Below are 18,048 nucleotides of genomic sequence, written 5' to 3'. Positions count from 1 at the left end.
AAAAAAAAAAAAATTCGCCGAACCGGCCGGTTAGGCGGTCTAGGCCATTCCTCGCGGCGGCCTCCCCCCGCCAGCGCCGAGGCGCGATTTTTGCAGCACTGCTCACCACTATACTACAACGACTCGCGCGGCAGAACAGGACAGTCACATATTACTATTTAAGTAAACCCAATCCAATGTGACACCATGGTGCGTGTGGCCATGTAATTGCAACTGAAACTAGCATTTCATAGTCGGACAAAGTACCTGTTAGGTCCCCGTAGTGTAGCGTTTTGTTCAATTTAGTCATTGTACCTTTATTTCGTGTAATTTAGTCCATTTACTTTAAGATTTTGAACAATTAAGGACAATATTAACACCGATAATTTTTTCCGTTAAGTTTGTCCACGCGGCATTCGAACTGCCATGTCAGATTGTGCGATATGGCATAAAAGAGTATAAATCGGACAAAAATAATGTTAACAGCTCTGACCTTAGCTCAGTGGTAGAGTGGTGGACTGTAGTTGGACTAATCTAAATTGGAAATCCTTAGGTCGCGAAAAAATACGCGATTTGAAAAAAAAATTGACCAAATCAGACAACCGAGTCAAAAGTTATGCCTTCCAAAACTTTTTCGACATTTTCAAAATAAAAAATAAAAATTCGCCGAACCGGCCGGTTAGGCGGTCTAGGCCATTCCTCGCGGCGCCTCCCCCCAAGCGCCGAGGCGCGATTTTTACAGCACTGCTCACCACTATACTACAACGACTCGCGCGGCAGAACAGGACAGTCACATATTACTATTTAAGTAACCCAATCCAATGTGACACCATGGTGCGTGTGGCCATGTAATTGCAACTGAAACTAGCATTTCATAGTCGGACAAAAGTACCTGTTAGTCCCGTAGTGTAGCGTTTTGTTCAATTTAGTCATTGTACCTTTATTTCGTGTAATTTAGTCCATTTACTTTAAGATTTTGAACAATTAAGGACAATATTAACACCGATAATTTTTTCCGTTAAGTTTGTCCACGCGGCATTCGAACTGCCATGTCAGATTGTGCGATATGGAATAAAAGAGTATAAATCGACAAAATAATGTTAACAGCTCTGACCTTAGCTCAGTGGTAGAGTGGTGGACTGTAGTTGGACTAATCTAAATTGGAAATCCTTAGGTCGCTGGTTTGATTCCGGCAGGTTGATGTTCTGATATTAAGAATTTTAATTTTCTTTGAAGAGCTAAAAAAAAAAAAAAGACGCCGTTGCGGGATGAACCGGGTCTCCCGTGACAGGCGGGATACTCACCACTATACACAACGACTCGCACAACAAACAGGACAGTCACAAATTTCTATTTAAGTAAGTCCAATCAAATGTGGCACCATGGTTCGTGTGGCGATCTAATTGCAACTGAAACTAACATTTCATAGTCGGACAAAGTAGTCCCTGTTTAGCGTTTTGTCAATTTAGTTATTGTACGTTTATTTTGTGTAATCTAGTCCCGGTACTTTAAGATTTAGAACAATTAAGGACAACATTAACACCATAATTTTTTCCCGTTAAGTTTTTTTCTACGTGGCATTCGAACTGCCATGTCGGATTGTGCGATGTGGCATAAAAGAGTGCAATACGGACAAAAATATAGTTAATAGCTCCGACCTTAGCTCAGTTGGTAGAGCGGAGGACTGTAGTTTGATTAATCTAAGTTGGAAATCCTTAGGTCGCTGGTTCGAATCTGGCAGGTCGGATTGATTTTTTACAATATTAAGCATTTTTAATTTTTCCTTTGAAGAGCTAAAAAAAAAAACGCTGTTGCCTGGGGATTGAACCCAGGTCTCCCGAGTGACAGGCGGGAATACTCACCACCAATGCTGCATAAAACGTTAGGCGCCCCCTAGGCGGCTAGGGGGCGCCTAGGCGCCGATTTTTTTATTTATTATTATAGTTTTTTTTTTATTTTTAATAAAATTAAAAATTAAATTTTTTTAAATTTAGTAATAAAACATAAGGTTTCCATAGTTGTTTCTTAGAAACTATTTACGAAAGTGGTTGGTAAAATTGTTCAAAATATTGTTTAAACCATCTAAATACATAAAAAACTAAAATTAAGAACTAAAGAGGCATTTTTTTGAGAAATTAGTGGACCAAACCGCCTTTGGCTGTTTGCGGTGTATAGATCTCGAAAAAATACGCGATTTGAAAAAAAAATTTGACCAAATCAGACAACCGAGTCAAAAGTTATGCCTCCAAAACTTTTTCGACATTTTCAAAAAAAAAAAAAAAAATTCCCCGAACCGGCCGGTTAGGCGGTCTAGGCCATTCCTCGCGGCGGCCTCCCCCCGCCAAGCGCCTAGGCGCGATTTTTGCAGCACTGCTCACCACTATACTACAACGATTCGCGCGGCAGTACAGGACTGTCACATATTACTATTTAAGTAAACCCAATCCAATGTGACACCATGGTGCGTGTGGCCATGTAATTGCAACTGAAACTAGCATTTCATAATCGGACAAAGTACCTGTTAGGTCCCCGTAGTGTAGCGTTTTGTTCAATTTAGTCATTGTACCTTTATTTCGTGTAATTTAGTCCTTTTACTTTAAGATTTTGAACAATTAAGGACAATATTAACACCGAAAATTTTTTCCGTTAAGTTTGTCAACGCGGCATTCGAACTGCCATGTCAGATTGTGCGATATGGCATAAAAGAGTATAAATCGGACAAAAATAATGTTAACAGCTCAGACCTTAGCTCAGTTGGTAGAGTGGTGGACTGTAGTTGGACTAATCTAAATTGGAAATCCTTAAGTCGCTGGTTTGATTCCGGCAGGTTGGATTGATGTTCTAATATATTAAGCTTTTTAATTTTTCCTTTGAAGAGCTAAAAAAAAAAAAAAAAAAAGACGCCGTTGCCGGGGATCGAACCCGGGTCTCCCGCGTGACAGGCGGGGATACTCACCACTATACTACAACGACTCGCGCGGCAGAACAGGACTGTCACAAATTTCTATTTAAGTAAGTCCAATCAAATGTGGCACCATGGTTCGTGTGGCGATCTAATTGCAATTGAAACTAACATTTCATAGTCGGACAAAGTACCTGTTTAGTCCCTGTACTGTAGCGTTTTGTTCAATTTAGTTATTGTACGTTTATTTTGTGTAATCTAGTCCCGGTACTTTAAGATTTAGAACAATTAAGGACAACATTAACACCATAATTTTTTCCGTTAAGTTTTTTTCTACGTGGCATTCGAACTGCCATGTCGGATTGTGCGATGTGGCATAAAAGAGTGCAATACGGACAAAAATATAGTTAATAGCTCCGACCTTAGCTCAGTTGGTAGAGCGGAGGACTGTAGTTTGATTAATCTAAGTTGGAAATCCTTAGGTCGCTGGTTTCGAATCCGGCAGGTCGGATTGATTTTTTACAATATTAAGCATTTTAATTTTTCCTTTGAAGAGCTAAAAAAAAAACGCTGTTGCTGGGGATTGAACCCAGGTCTCCCGAGTGACAGGCGGGAATACTCACCACCAATGCTGCATAAAACGTTAGGCGCCCCCTAGGCGGCTAGGGGCGCCTAGGCGCCGATTTTTTTATTTATTATTATAGTTTTTTTTTATTTTTAATAAAATTAAAAATTAAATTTTTTTAAATTTAGTAATAAAACATAAGGTTTCCATAGTTGTTTCTTAGAAACTATTTACGAAAGTGGTGGTAAAATTGTTCAAAATATTGTTTAAACCATCTAAATACATAAAAAACTAAAATTAAGAACTAAAGAGGCATTTTTTTGAGAAATTAGTGGACCAAACCGCCTTTGGCTGTTTGCGGTGTATAGATCTCGAAAAAATACGCGATTTGAAAAAAAAATTTGACCAAATCAGACAACCGAGTCAAAAGTTATGCCCTCCAAAACTTTTTCGACATTTTCAAAAAAAAAAAAAAAATTCCCCGAACCGGCCGGTTAGGCGGTCTAGGCCATTCCTCGCGGCGGCCTCCCCCCGCCCAGCGCCTAGGCGCGATTTTTGCAGCACTGCTCACCACTATACTACAACGATTCGCGCGGCAGTACAGGACTGTCACATATTACTATTTAAGTAAACCCAATCCAATGTGACACCATGGTGCGTGTGGCCATGTAATTGCAACTGAAACTAGCATTTCATAATCGGACAAAGTACCTGTTAGGTCCCCGTAGTGTAGCGTTTTGTTCAATTTAGTCATTGTACCTTTATTTCGTGTAATTTAGTCCTTTTACTTTAAGATTTTGAACAATTAAGGACAATATTAACACCGAAAATTTTTTCCGTTAAGTTTGTCAACGCGGCATTCGAACTGCCATGTCAGATTGTGCGATATGGCATAAAAGAGTATAAATCGGACAAAAATAATGTTAACAGCTCAGACCTTAGCTCAGTTGGTAGAGTGGTGGACTGTAGTTGGACTAATCTAAATTGGAAATCCTTAAGTCGCTGGTTTGATTCCGGCAGGTTGGATTGATGTTCTAATATATTAAGCTTTTTAATTTTTCCTTTGAAGAGCTAAAAAAAAAAAAAAAAGACGCCGTTGCCGGGGATCGAACCCGGGTCTCCCGCGTGACAGGCGGGGATACTCACCACTATACTACAACGACTCGCGCGCAGAACAGGACTGTCACAAATTTCTATTTAAGTAAGTCCAATCAAATGTGGCACCATGGTTCGTGTGGCGATCTAATTGCAATTGAAACTAACATTTCATAGTCGGACAAAGTACCTGTTTAGTCCCTGTACTGTAGCGTTTTGTTCAATTTAGTTATTGTACGTTTATTTTGTGTAATCTAGTCCCGGTACTTTAAGATTTAGAACAATTAAGGACAACATTAACACCATAATTTTTTCCGTTAAGTTTTTTTCTACGTGGCATTCGAACTGCCATGTCGGATTGTGCGATGTGGCATAAAAGAGTGCAATACGGACAAAAATATAGTTAATAGCTCCGACCTTAGCTCAGTTGGTAGAGCGGAGGACTGTAGTTTGATTAATCTAAGTTGGAAATCCTTAGGTCGCTGGTTCGAATCCGGCAGGTCGGATTGATTTTTTACAATATTAAGCATTTTAATTTTTCCTTTGAAGAGCTAAAAAAAAAACGCTGTTGCTGGGGATTGAACCCAGGTCTCCCGAGTGACAGGCGGGAATACTCACCACCAATGCTGCATAAAACGTTAGGCGCCCCCTAGGCGGCTAGGGGGCGCCTAGGCGCCGATTTTTTTATTTATTATTATAGTTTTTTTTTTATTTTTAATAAAATTAAAAATTAAATTTTTTAAATTTAGTAATAAAACATAAGGTTTCCATAGTTGTTTCTTAGAAACTATTTACGAAAGTGGTGGTAAAATTGTTCAAAATATTGTTTAAACCATCTAAATACATAAAAAACTAAAATTAAGAACTAAAGAGGCATTTTTTTGAGAAATTAGTGGACCAAACCGCCTTTGGCTGTTTGCGGTGTATAGATCTCGAAAAAATACGCGATTTGAAAAAAAAATTTGACCAAATCAGACAACCGAGTCAAAAGTTATGCCTTCCAAAACTTTTTCGACATTTTCAAAAAAAAAAAAAAAATTCCCCGAACCGGCCGGTTAGGCGGTCTAGGCCATTCCTCGCGGCGGCCTCCCCCCGCCCAGCGCCTAGGCGCGATTTTTGCAGCACTGCTCACCACTATACTACAACGATTCGCGCGGCAGTACAGGACAGTCACATATTACTATTTAAGTAAACCCAATCCAATGTGACACCATGGTGCGTGTGGCCATGTAATTGCAACTGAAACTAGCATTTCATAGTCGGACAAAGTACCTGTTAGGTCCCCGTAGTGTAGCGTTTTGTTCAATTTAGTCATTGTACCTTTATTTCGTGTAATTTAGTCCTTTTACTTTAAGATTTTGAACAATTAAGGACAATATTAACACCGAAAATTTTTTCCGTTAAGTTTGTCAACGCGGCATTCGAACTGCCATGTCAGATTGTGCGATATGGCATAAAAGAGTATAAATCGGACAAAAATAATGTTAACAGCTCAGACCTTAGCTCAGTTGGTAGAGTGGTGGACTGTAGTTGGACTAATCTAAATTGGAAATCCTTAAGTCGCTGGTTTGATTCCGGCAGGTTGGATTGATGTTCTAATATATTAAGCTTTTTAATTTTTCCTTTGAAGAGCTAAAAAAAAAAAAAAGACGCCGTTGCCGGGGATCGAACCCGGGTCTCCCGCGTGACAGGCGGGGATACTCACCACTATACTACAACGACTCGCGCGGCAGAACAGGACTGTCACAAATTTCTATTTAAGTAAGTCCAATCAAATGTGGCACCATGGTTCGTGTGGCGATCTAATTGCAATTGAAACTAACATTTCATAGTCGGACAAAGTACCTGTTTAGTCCCTGTACTGTAGCGTTTTGTTCAATTTAGTTATTGTACGTTTATTTTGTGTAATCTAGTCCCGGTACTTTAAGATTTAGAACAATTAAGGACAACATTAACACCATAATTTTTTCCGTTAAGTTTTTTTCTACGTGGCATTCGAACTGCCATGTCGGATTGTGCGATGTGGCATAAAAGAGTGCAATACGGACAAAAATATAGTTAATAGCTCCGACCTTAGCTCAGTTGGTAGAGCGGAGGACTGTAGTTTGATTAATCTAAGTTGGAAATCCTTAGGTCGCTGGTTCGAATCCGGCAGGTCGGATTGATTTTTTACAATATTAAGCATTTTAATTTTTCCTTTGAAGAGCTAAAAAAAAAACGCTGTTGCTGGGGATTGAACCCAGGTCTCCCGAGTGACAGGCGGGAATACTCACCACCAATGCTGCATAAAACGTTAGGCGCCCCCTAGGCGGCTAGGGGGCGCCTAGGCGCCGATTTTTTTATTTATTATTATAGTTTTTTTTTTATTTTTAATAAAATTAAAAATTAAATTTTTTAAATTTAGTAATAAAACATAAGGTTTCCATAGTTGTTTCTTAGAAACTATTTACGAAAGTGGTTGGTAAAATTGTTCAAAATATTGTTTAAACCATCTAAATACATAAAAAACTAAAATTAAGAACTAAAGAGGCATTTTTTTGAGAAATTAGTGGACCAAACCGCCTTTGGCTGTTTGCGGTGTATAGATCTCGAAAAAATACGCGATTTGAAAAAAAAATTTGACCAAATCAGACAACCGAGTCAAAAGTTATGCCTTCCAAAACTTTTTCGACATTTTCAAAAAAAAAAAAAAATTCGCCGAACCGGCCGGTTAGGCGGTCTAGGCCATTCCTCGCGGCGGCCTCCCCCCGCCCAGCGCCTAGGCGCGATTTTTGCAGCACTGCTCACCACTATACTACAACGATTCGCGCGGCAGTAACAGGACAGTCACATATTACTATTTAAGTAAACCCAATCCAATGTGACACCATGGTGCGTGTGGCCATGTAATTGCAACTGAAACTAGCATTTCATAAGTCGGACAAAGTACCTGTTAGGTCCCCGTAGTGTAGCGTTTTGTTCAATTTAGTCATTGTACCTTTATTTCGTGTAATTTAGTCCTTTTACTTTAAGATTTTGAACAATTAAGGACAATATTAACACCGATAATTTTTTCCGTTAAGTTTGTCAACGCGGCATTCGAACTGCCATGTCAGATTGTGCGATATGGCATAAAAGAGTATAAATCGGACCAAAAATAATGTTAACAGCTCAGACCTTAGCTCAGTTGGTAGAGTGGTGGACTGTAGTTGGACTAATCTAAATTGGAAATCCTTAAGTCGCTGGTTTGATTCCGGCAGGTTGGATTGATGTTCTAATATATTAAGCTTTTTAATTTTTCCTTTGAAGAGCTAAAAAAAAAAAAAAGACGCCGTTGCGGGGATCGAACCCGGGTCTCCCGCGTGACAGGCGGGGATACTCACCACTATACTACAACGACTCGCGCAGCAGAACAGGACTGTCACAAATTTCTATTTAAGTAAGTCCAATCAAATGTGGCACCATGGTTCGTGTGGCGATCTAATTGCAATTGAAACTAACATTTCATAGTCGGACAAAGTACCTGTTTAGTCCCTGTACTGTAGCGTTTTGTTCAATTTAGTTATTGTACGTTTATTTTGTGTAATCTAGTCCCGGTACTTTAAGATTTAGAACAATTAAGGACAACATTAACACCATAATTTTTTCCGTTAAGTTTTTTTCTACGTGGCATTCGAACTGCCATGTCGGATTGTGCGATGTGGCATAAAAGAGTGCAATACGGACAAAAATATAGTTAATAGCTCCGACCTTAGCTCAGTTGGTAGAGCGGAGGACTGTAGTTTGATTAATCTAAGTTGGAAATCCTTAGGTCGCTGGTTCGAATCCGGCAGGTCGGATTGATTTTTTACAATATTAAGCATTTTAATTTTTCCTTTGAAGAGCTAAAAAAAAAACGCTGTTGCCGGGGATTGAACCCAGGTCTCCCGCAGTGACAGGCGGGAATACTCACCACCAATGCTGCATAAAACGTTAGGCGCCCCTAGGCGGCTAGGGGCGCCTAGGCGCCGATTTTTTTATTTATTATTATAGTTTTTTTTTTATTTTTAATAAAATTAAAAATTAAAATTTTTTTAAATTTAGTAATAAAACATAAGGTTTCCATAGTTGTTTCTTAGAAACTATTTACGAAAGTGGTTGGTAAAATTGTTCAAAATATTGTTTAAACCATCTAAATACATAAAAAACTAAAATTAAGAACTAAAGAGGCATTTTTTTGAGAAATTAGTGGACCAAACCGCCTTTGGCTGTTTGCGGTGTATAGATCTCGAAAAAATACGCGATTTGAAAAAAAAATTTGACCAAATCAGACAACCGAGTCAAAAGTTATGCCTTCCAAAACTTTTTCGACATTTTCAAAATAAAAAATAAAAATTCGCCCGAACCGGCCGGTTAGGCGGTCTAGGCCATTCCTCGCGGCGGCCTCCCCCCGCCAGCGCCTAGGCGCGATTTTTACAGCACTGCTCACCACTATACTACAACGACTCGCGCGGCAGTAACAGGACAGTCACATATTACTATTTAAGTAAACCCAATCCAATGTGACACCATGGTGCGTGTGGCCATGTAATTGCAACTGAAACTAGCATTTCATAGTCGGACAAAGTACCTGTTAGGTCCCCGTAGTGTAGCGTTTTGTTCAATTTAGTCATTGTACCTTTATTTCGTGTAATTTAGTCCATTTACTTTAAGATTTTGAACAATTAAGGACAATATTAACACCGATAATTTTTTCCGTTAAGTTTGTCCACGCGGCATTCGAACTGCCATGTCAGATTGTGCGATATGGCATAAAAGAGTATAAATCGGACCAAAATAATGTTAACAGCTCTGACCTTAGCTCAGTTGGTAGAGTGGTGGACTGTAGTTGGACTAATCTAAATTGGAAATCCTTAGGTCGCTGGTTTGATTCCGGCAGGTTGGATTGATGTTCTAATATATTAAGCTTTTAATTTTTCCTTTGAAGAGCTAAAAAAAAAAAAAAAAGACGCCGTTGCCGGGGATCGAACCCGGGTCTCCCGCGTGACAGGCGGGGATACTCACCACTATACTACAACGACTCGCGCAGCAGAACAGGACAGTCACAAATTTCTATTTAAGTAAGTCCAATCAAATGTGGCACCATGGTTCGTGTGGCGATCTAATTGCAACTGAAACTAACATTTCATAGTCGGACAAAGTACCTGTTTAGTCCCTGTACTGTAGCGTTTTGTTCAATTTAGTTATTGTACGTTTATTTTGTGTAATCTAGTCCCGGTACTTTAAGATTTAGAACAATTAAGGACAACATTAACACCGATAATTTTTTCCGTTAAGTTTTTTTCTACGTGGCATTCGAACTGCCATGTCGGATTGTGCGATGTGGCATAAAAGAGTGCAATACGGACAAAAATATAGTTAATAGCTCCGACCTTAGCTCAGTTGGTAGAGCGGAGGACTGTAGTTTGATTAATCTAAAGTTGGAAATCCTTAGGTCGCTGGTTCGAATCCGGCAGGTCGGATTGATTTTTTACAATATTAAGCTTTTTAATTTTTCCTTTGAAGAGCTAAAAAAAAAACGCTGTTGCCGGGGATCGAACCCAGGTCTCCCGCGTGACAGGCGGGAATACTCACCACCAATGCTGCATAAAACGTTAGGCGCTAGGCGCTAGGCGCCGATTTTTTATTTATTTTTTTTAGTTTTTTTTTATTTTTAATAAAATTAAAAATTAAAATTTTTTAAATTTAGTAATAAAACATAAGGTTTCCATAGTTGTTTCTTAGAAACTATTTACGAAAGTGGTTGTAAAATTGTTCAAATATTGTTTAAACCATCTAAATACATAAAAAACTAAAATTAAGAACTAAAGAGGCATTTTTTTGAGAAATTAGTGGACCAAACCGCCTTTGGCTGTTTGCGGTGTATAGATCTCGAAAAAATACGCGATTTGAAAAAAAAATTTGACCAAATCAGACAACCGAGTCAAAAGTTATGCCTTCCAAAACTTTTTCGACATTTTCAAAATAAAAAATAAAAATTCGCCGAACCGGCCGGTTAGGCGGTCTAGGCCATTCCTCGCGGCGGCCTCCCCCCGCCAAGCGCCAGGCGCGATTTTTACAGCACTGCTCACCACTATACTACAACGACTCGCGCGGCAGAACAGGACAGTCACATATTACTATTTAAGTAAACCCAATCCAATGTGACACCATGGTGCGTGTGGCCATGTAATTGCAACTGAAACTATGCATTTCATAGTCGGACAAAGTACCTGTTAGGTCCCCGTAGTGTAGCGTTTTGTTCAATTTAGTCATTGTACCTTTATTTCGTGTAATTTAGTCCATTTACTTTAAGATTTTGAACAATTAAGGACAATATTAACACCGATAATTTTTTCCGTTAAGTTTGTCCACGCGGCATTCGAACTGCCATGTCAGATTGTGCGATATGGAATAAAAGAGTATAAATCGGACCAAAATAATGTTAACAGCTCTGACCTTAGCTCAGTTGGTAGAGTGGTGGACTGTAGTTGGACTAATCTAAATTGGAAATCCTTAGGTCGCTGGTTTGATTCCGGCAGGTTGGATTGATGTTCTAATATATTAAGCTTTTTAATTTTTCCTTTGAAGAGCTAAAAAAAAAAAAAAGACGCCGTTGCCGGGGATCGAACCCGAGGTCTCCCGCGTGACAGGCGGGGATACTCACCACTATACTACAACGACTCGCGCAGCAAACAGGACAGTCACAAATTTCTATTTAAGTAAGTCCAATCAAATGTGGCACCGATGGTTCGTGTGGCGATCTAATTGCAACTGAAACTAACATTTCATAGTCGGACAAAGTACCTGTTTAGTCCCTGTACTGTAGCGTTTTGTTCAATTTAGTTATTGTACGTTTATTTTGTGTAATCTAGTCCCGGTACTTTAAGAATTAGAACAATTAAGGACAACATTAACACCGATAATTTTTTCCGTTAAGTTTTTTTCTACGTGGCATTCGAACTGCCATGTCGGATTGTGCGATGTGGCATAAAAGAGTGCAATACGGACAAAAATATAGTTAATAGCTCGACCTTAGCTCAGTTGGTAGAGCGGAGGACTGTAGTTTGATTAATCTAAAGTTGGAAATCCTTAGGTCGCTGGTTCGAATCCGGCAGGTCGGATTGATTTTTTACAATATTAAGCTTTTTAATTTTTCCTTTGAAGAGCTAAAAAAAAACGCTGTTGCCGGGATCGAACCCAGGTCTCCCGCGTGACAGGCGGGAATACTCACCACCAATGCTGCATAAAACGTTAGGCGGCTAGGCGCCGATTTTTTGATTTATTTTTTTTTAGTTTTTTTTTATTTTTAATAAAATTAAAAATTAAAATTTTTTAAATTTAGTAATAAAACATAAGGTTTCCATAGTTGTTTCTTAGAAACTATTTACGAAAGTGGTTGTAAAATTGTTCAAAATATTGTTTAAACCATCTAAATACATAAAAAACTAAAATTAAGAACTAAAGAGGCATTTTTTGAGAAATTAGTGGACCAAACCGCCTTTGGCTGTTTGCGGTGTATAGATCTCGAAAAAATACGCGATTTGAAAAAAAAATTTGACCAAATCAGACAACCGAGTCAAAAGTTATGCCTTCCAAAACTTTTTCGACATTTTCAAAATAAAAAATAAAAATTCGCCGAACCGGCCGGTTAGGCGGTCTAGGCCATTCCTCGCGGCGGCTCCCCCCGCCAAGCGCCGAGGCGCGATTTTTACAGCACTGCTCACCACTATACTACAACGACTCGCGCGCAGAACAGGACAGTCACATATTACTATTTAAGTAAACCCAATCCAATGTGACACCATGGTGCGTGTGGCCATGTAATTGCAACTGAAACTATGCATTTCATAGTCGGACAAAGTACCTGTTAAGTCCCGTAGTGTAGCGTTTTGTTCAATTTAGTCATTGTACCTTTATTTCGTGTAATTTAGTCCATTTACTTTAAGATTTTGAACAATTAAGGACAATATTAACACCGATAATTTTTTCCGTTAAGTTTGTCCACGCGGCATTCGAACTGCCATGTCAGATTGTGCGATATGGAATAAAAGAGTATAAATCGGACCAAAATAATGTTAACAGCTCTGACCTTAGCTCAGTGGTTAGAGTGGTGGACTGTAGTTGGACTAATCTAAATTGGAAAATCCTTAAGGTCGCTGGTTTGATTCCGGCAGGTTGGGATTGATGTTCTAATATATTAAGCTTTTTAATTTTTCCTTTGAAGAGCTAAAAAAAAAAAAAAGACAGCCGTTGCCGGGGGATCGAACCCGGAGTCTCTCGCGTGACAGGCGGGGGATACTCACCACTATACTACAACGACTCGCGCAACAGAACAGGACAGTCACAAATTTCTATTTAAGTAAAGTCCAATCAAATGTGGGCACCATGGTTCGGTGTGGCGATCTAATTGCAACTGAAACTAACATTTCATAGTCGGACAATAGTACCTGTTTAGTCCCTGTACTGTAGCGTTTTGTTCAATTTAGTTATTGTACGTTTATTTTGTGTAATCTAGTCCCCGGGTACTTTAAGATTTAGAACAATTAAGGACAACATTAACACCCGTAATTTTTTCCGTTAAGTTTTTTTCTACGTGGCATTCGAACTGCCATGTCGGATTGTGCGATGTGGCATAAAGAGTGCAATACGGACAAAAATATAGTTAATAGCTCCGACCTTAGCTCAGTTGGTAGAGCGGAGGACTGTAGTTTGATTAATCTAAGTTGGAAATCCTTAGGTCGCTGGTTCGAATCGGCAGTCGGATTGATTTTTTACAATATTAAGCGTTTTAATTTTCCTTTGAAGAGCTAAAAAAAACGCTGTTGCCGGGGATCGAACCCAGGTCTCCCGCGTGACAGGCGGGAATACTCACCACCAATGCTGCATAAAACGTTTAGGCCGGCCATGGGGGGCCCGATTTTTTATTTATTTATTTATTTTTTTTTATTTTTAATAAATTAAAAATTAAAATTTTTTAAATTTAGTAATAAAACATAAGGTTTCCATAGTTGTTTCTTAGAAACTATTTACGAAAGTGGTTGTAAAATTGTTCAAAATATTGGTTTAAACCATCTAAATACATAAAAAACTAAAATTAAGAACTAAAGAGGCATTTTTTTGAGAAATTAGTGGACCAAACCGCCTGTGGCTGTTTGCGGTGTTATAGATCTCGGAAAAAATACGCGATTTGAAAAAAAAATTTGAACCAATCAGACAAACCGAGTCAAAAGTTATGCCTTCCAAAACTTTTTCGACATTTTCAAAATAAAAAATAAAAAATTCGCCGAACCGGCCGGTTAGGCGGTCTAGGCCATTCCTCGCGGCGGCCTCCCCCCGCCAGCGCCGAGGCAGCGATTTTTACAGCACTGCTCACCACTATACTACAACGACTCGCGCGGCAGAACAGGACAGTCACATATTACTATTTAAGTAAACCCAATCCAATGTGACACCATGGTGCGTAGTGGCCATGTAATTGCAACTGAATCTAGCATTTCATAGTCGGACAAAGTACCTGTTAAGTCTCCGTAGTGTAGCGTTTTGTTCAATTTAGTCATTGTACCTTTATTTCGTGTAATTTAGTCCATTTACTTTTAGATTTTGAACAATTTAGGACAATATTAACACCGATAATTTTTTCCGTTAAGTTTGTCCACGCGGCATTCGAATTGCCATGTCAGATTGTGCGATATGGAATAAAAGAGTATAAATCGGACCAAAATAATGTTAACAGCACTGACCTTAGCTCAGTGGGTAGAGTGGTGGACTGTAGTTGGACTAATCTAAATTGTAAATCCTTAGGTCGCTGGTTTGATTCCCGGCAGGTTGGATTGATGTTCTAGATATATTAAGCTTTTTAATTTTCCTTTGAAGAGCTAAAAAAAAAAAAAAATAACGTTGACGGGATCAAACCCGGGTCTCCCGTGTAACAGGCAGGGATACTCACCACTATACTACAACGACTCGCACAACAAAACAGGACAGTCACAAATTTCAATTTAAGTAAGTCCAATCAAATGTGGCACCATGGTTCGTGTGATGATCTAATTGCAACTGAAACTAACATTTCATAGTCGGACAAAGTACCTGTTTAGTCCCTGTACTGTAGCGTTTTGTTCAATTTAGTTATTTGTAACTTTAAGATTTAGAACAATTAAGGACAACATTAACACCGTAATTTTTTCCGTTAAGTTTTTTTTCTACGTGGCATTCGAACTGCCATGTCGGATTGTGCGATGTGGCATAAAAGAGTGCAATACGGACAAAAATATAGTTAATAGCTCCGACCTTAGCTCAGTTGGTAAAGCGGAGGTCTGTAGTTTGATTAATCTAAGTTGTAAATCCTTAGGTCGCTGGTTTGAATCCGGCAGGTCAGATTGATTTTTTACAATATTAAGCTTTTTAATTTTTCCTTTGAAGAGCTAAAAAAAAATGCTGTTGCGGGATCGAACCCAGGTCTCCCGCGTGACAGGCGGGAATACTCTCCACCAATGCTGCATAAAACGTTAGGCGCCCCCTAGACGCCGATTTTTTTATTTATTTTTTTAAGTTTTTTTTTATTTTTAATAAAATTAAAAATTAAAATTTTTTAAACTTAGTAATAAAACATAAGGTTTCCATAGTTGTTTCTTAGAAACTATTTACGAAAGTGGTTGTAAAATTGTTCAAAATATTGTTTAAACCATCTAAATACATAAAAAACTAAAATTAAGAACTAAAGAGGCATTTTTTGAGAAATTAGTGGACCAAACCGCCTTTGGCTGTTTGCGGTGTATAAATCTCGAAAAAATACGTGATTTGAAAAAAAAATTTGACCAAATCAGACTACCGAGTCAAAAGTTATGCCTTCCAAAACTTTTTCGACATTTTCAAAATAAAAAATAAAAATTCGCCGAACCGGCCGGTTAGGCGGTCTAGGCCATTCCTCGCGGCGGCCTCCCCCCGCCTAGCGCCGAGGCGCGATTTTTACAGCACTGCTCACCACTATACTACAACGACTCGCGCGGCAGAACAGGACAGTCACATATTACTATTTAAGTAAACCCAATCCAATGTGACACCATGGTGCGTGTGGCCATGTAATTGCAACTGAATCTAGCATTTCATAGTCGGACAAAGTACCTGTTAAGTCTCCGTAGTGTAGCGTTTTGTTCAATTTAGTCATTGTACCTTTATTTCGTGTAATTTAGTCCATTTACTTTTAGATTTGAACAATTTAGGACAATATTAACACCGATAATTTTTTCCGTTAAGTTTGTCCACGCGGCATTCGAATTGCCATGTCAGATTGTGCGATATGGAATAAAAGAGTATAAATCGGACCAAAATAATGTTAACAGCACTGACCTTAGCTCAGTGGTAGAGTGGTGGACTGTAGTTGGACTAATCTAAATTGGTAAATCCTTAGGTCGCTGGTTTGATTCCGGCAGGTTGGATTGATGTTCTAATATATTAAGCTTTTTAATTTTTCCTTTGAAGAGCTAAAAAAAAAAAACAACCGTTGACGGGGATCAAACCCGGGTCTCCCGTGTAACAGGCAGGGATACTCACCACTATACTACAACGACTCGCACAACAAAACAGGACAGTCACAAATTTCTATTTAAGTAAGTCCAATCAAATGTGGCACCATGGTTCGTGTGATGATCTAATTGCAACTGAAACTAACATTTCATAGTCGGACAAAGTACCTGTTTAGTCCCTGTACTGTAGCGTTTTGTTCAATTTAGTTATTGTAACTTTAAGATTTAGAACAATTAAGGACAACATTAACACCGTAATTTTTCCGTTAAGTTTTTTTCTACGTGGCATTCGAACTGCCATGTCGGATTGTGCGATGTGGCATAAAAGAGTGCAATACGGACAAAAATATAGTTAATAGCTCCGACCTTAGCTCAGTTGGTAAAGCGGAGGTCTGTAGTTTGATTAATCTAAGTTGTAAATCCTTAGGTCGCTGGTTTGAATCCGGCAGGTCAGATTGATTTTTTACAATATTAAGCTTTTAATTTTTCCTTTGAAGAGCTAAAAAAAATGCTGTTGCCGGGGATCAACCCAGGTCCCCCGCGTGACAGGCGGGAATACTCCCACCAATGCTGCATAAAACGTTAGGGCCCCCTAGACGCCGATTTTTTATTTATTTTTTAAGTTTTTTTTATTTTTAATAAAATTAAAAATTAAAATTTTTAAATTTAGTAATAAAACATAAGGTTTCCATAGTTGTTTCTTAGAAACTATTTACGAAAGTGGTTGTAAAATTGTTCAAAATATTGTTTAAACCATCTAAATACATAAAAAACTAAAATTAAGAACTAAAGAGGCATTTTTTGAGAAATTAGTGGACCAAACGCCTTTGGCTGTTTGCGGTGTATAAATCTCGAAAAAATACGTGATTTGAAAAAAAAATTTGACCAAATCAGCTACCGAGTCAAAAGTTATGCCTTCCAAAACTTTTTCGACATTTTCAAAATAAAAAATAAAAATTCGCCGAACCGGCCGGTTAGGCGGTCTAGGCCATTCCTCGCGGCGGCCTCCCCCCGCCTAGCGCGAGGCGCGATTTTTACAGCACTGCTCACCACTATACTACAACGACTCGCGCGGGCAGAACAGGACAGTCACATATTACTATTTAAGTAAACCCAATCCAATGTGACACCATGGTGCGTGTGGCCATGTAATTGCAACTGAAACTAGCATTTCATAGTCGGACAAAGTACCTGTTAAGTCCCGTAGTGTAGCGTTTTTGTTCAATTTAGTCATTGTACCTTTATTTCGTGTAATTTAGTCCATTTACTTTTAGATTTTGAACAATTTAGGACAATATTAACACCGATAATTTTTTCCGTTAAGTTTGTCCACGCGGCATTCGAATTGCCATGTCAGATTGTGCGATATGGAATAAAAGAGTATAAATCGGACCAAAATAATGTTAACAGCTCTGACCTTAGCTCAGTGGGTAGAGTGGTGGACTGTAGTTGGACTAATCTAAATTGTAAATCCTTAGGTCGCTGGTTTGATTCCGGCAGGTTGGATTGATGTTCTAATATATTAAGCTTTTTAATTTTTTCCTTTGAAGAGCTAAAAAAAAAAAAAACAACGTTGACGGGGATCAAACCCGGGTCTCCGTGTAACAGGCAGGGATACTCACCACTATACTACAACGACTCGCACAACAAAACAGGACAGTCACAAATTTCTATTTAAGTAAGTCCAATCAAATGTGGCACCATGGTTCGTGTGATGATCTAATTGCAACTGAAACTAACATTTCATAGTCGGACAAAGTACCTGTTAGTCCCTGTACTGTAGCGTTTTGTTCAATTTAGTTATTGTAACTTTAAGATTTAGAACAATTAAGGACAACATTAACACCGTAATTTTTTCCGTTAAGTTTTTTTCTACGTGGCATTCGAACTGCCATGTCGGATTGTGCGATGTGGCATAAAAGAGTGCAATACGGACAAAAATATAGTTAATAGCTCCGACCTTAGCTCAGTTGGTAAAGCGGAGG

The 18,048-nt window shown here is 38.7% G+C and overlaps 13 non-coding genes across 13 annotated transcripts; 7 read left to right on the top strand and 6 right to left on the bottom strand.

Annotated features, from left to right (window-relative positions):
* The first annotated feature begins 1,632 nt into the window (after positions 1–1,632).
* Positions 1,633–1,726, top strand: TRNAY-GUA. The gene is made up of 2 exons: positions 1,633–1,669; positions 1,691–1,726. It is a non-coding gene; the product is annotated as a tRNA-Tyr (tRNA).
* A 1,154-nt stretch (positions 1,727–2,880) lies between these two features.
* On the bottom strand, positions 2,881–2,952 carry TRNAD-GUC. Its single transcript has one exon. It is a non-coding gene; the product is annotated as a tRNA-Asp (tRNA).
* Positions 2,953–3,297: 345 nt separating this feature from the next.
* Positions 3,298–3,392, top strand: TRNAY-GUA. Its single transcript has 2 exons — positions 3,298–3,334; positions 3,356–3,392. It is a non-coding gene; the product is annotated as a tRNA-Tyr (tRNA).
* A 1,145-nt stretch (positions 3,393–4,537) lies between these two features.
* Positions 4,538–4,609, bottom strand: TRNAD-GUC. Its single transcript has one exon. It is a non-coding gene; the product is annotated as a tRNA-Asp (tRNA).
* Positions 4,610–4,953: 344 nt separating this feature from the next.
* TRNAY-GUA lies at positions 4,954–5,047 on the top strand. The gene is made up of 2 exons: positions 4,954–4,990; positions 5,012–5,047. It is a non-coding gene; the product is annotated as a tRNA-Tyr (tRNA).
* Positions 5,048–6,191: 1,144 nt separating this feature from the next.
* On the bottom strand, positions 6,192–6,263 carry TRNAD-GUC. The gene has a single exon. It is a non-coding gene; the product is annotated as a tRNA-Asp (tRNA).
* A 345-nt stretch (positions 6,264–6,608) lies between these two features.
* On the top strand, positions 6,609–6,702 carry TRNAY-GUA. Its single transcript has 2 exons — positions 6,609–6,645; positions 6,667–6,702. It is a non-coding gene; the product is annotated as a tRNA-Tyr (tRNA).
* Positions 6,703–7,849: 1,147 nt separating this feature from the next.
* On the bottom strand, positions 7,850–7,920 carry TRNAD-GUC. Its single transcript has one exon. It is a non-coding gene; the product is annotated as a tRNA-Asp (tRNA).
* Positions 7,921–8,265: 345 nt separating this feature from the next.
* TRNAY-GUA lies at positions 8,266–8,359 on the top strand. The gene is made up of 2 exons: positions 8,266–8,302; positions 8,324–8,359. It is a non-coding gene; the product is annotated as a tRNA-Tyr (tRNA).
* Positions 8,360–9,508: 1,149 nt separating this feature from the next.
* TRNAD-GUC lies at positions 9,509–9,580 on the bottom strand. Its single transcript has one exon. It is a non-coding gene; the product is annotated as a tRNA-Asp (tRNA).
* Positions 9,581–9,926: 346 nt separating this feature from the next.
* Positions 9,927–10,021, top strand: TRNAY-GUA. The gene is made up of 2 exons: positions 9,927–9,963; positions 9,986–10,021. It is a non-coding gene; the product is annotated as a tRNA-Tyr (tRNA).
* Positions 10,022–11,149: 1,128 nt separating this feature from the next.
* Positions 11,150–11,222, bottom strand: TRNAD-GUC. The gene has a single exon. It is a non-coding gene; the product is annotated as a tRNA-Asp (tRNA).
* Positions 11,223–11,567: 345 nt separating this feature from the next.
* Positions 11,568–11,662, top strand: TRNAY-GUA. The gene is made up of 2 exons: positions 11,568–11,604; positions 11,627–11,662. It is a non-coding gene; the product is annotated as a tRNA-Tyr (tRNA).
* Positions 11,663–18,048: the final 6,386 nt, after the last annotated feature.

Source organism: Ipomoea nil, unplaced genomic scaffold (genome assembly GCF_001879475.1).
Source record: "Ipomoea nil cultivar Tokyo-kokei standard unplaced genomic scaffold, Asagao_1.1 scaffold0762, whole genome shotgun sequence".
Lineage (NCBI taxonomy): Eukaryota > Viridiplantae > Streptophyta > Magnoliopsida > Solanales > Convolvulaceae > Ipomoea > Ipomoea nil.
Note: the sequence above shows the minus strand (reverse complement) of the source record. Positions and strands in the feature narration are given on the sequence as shown.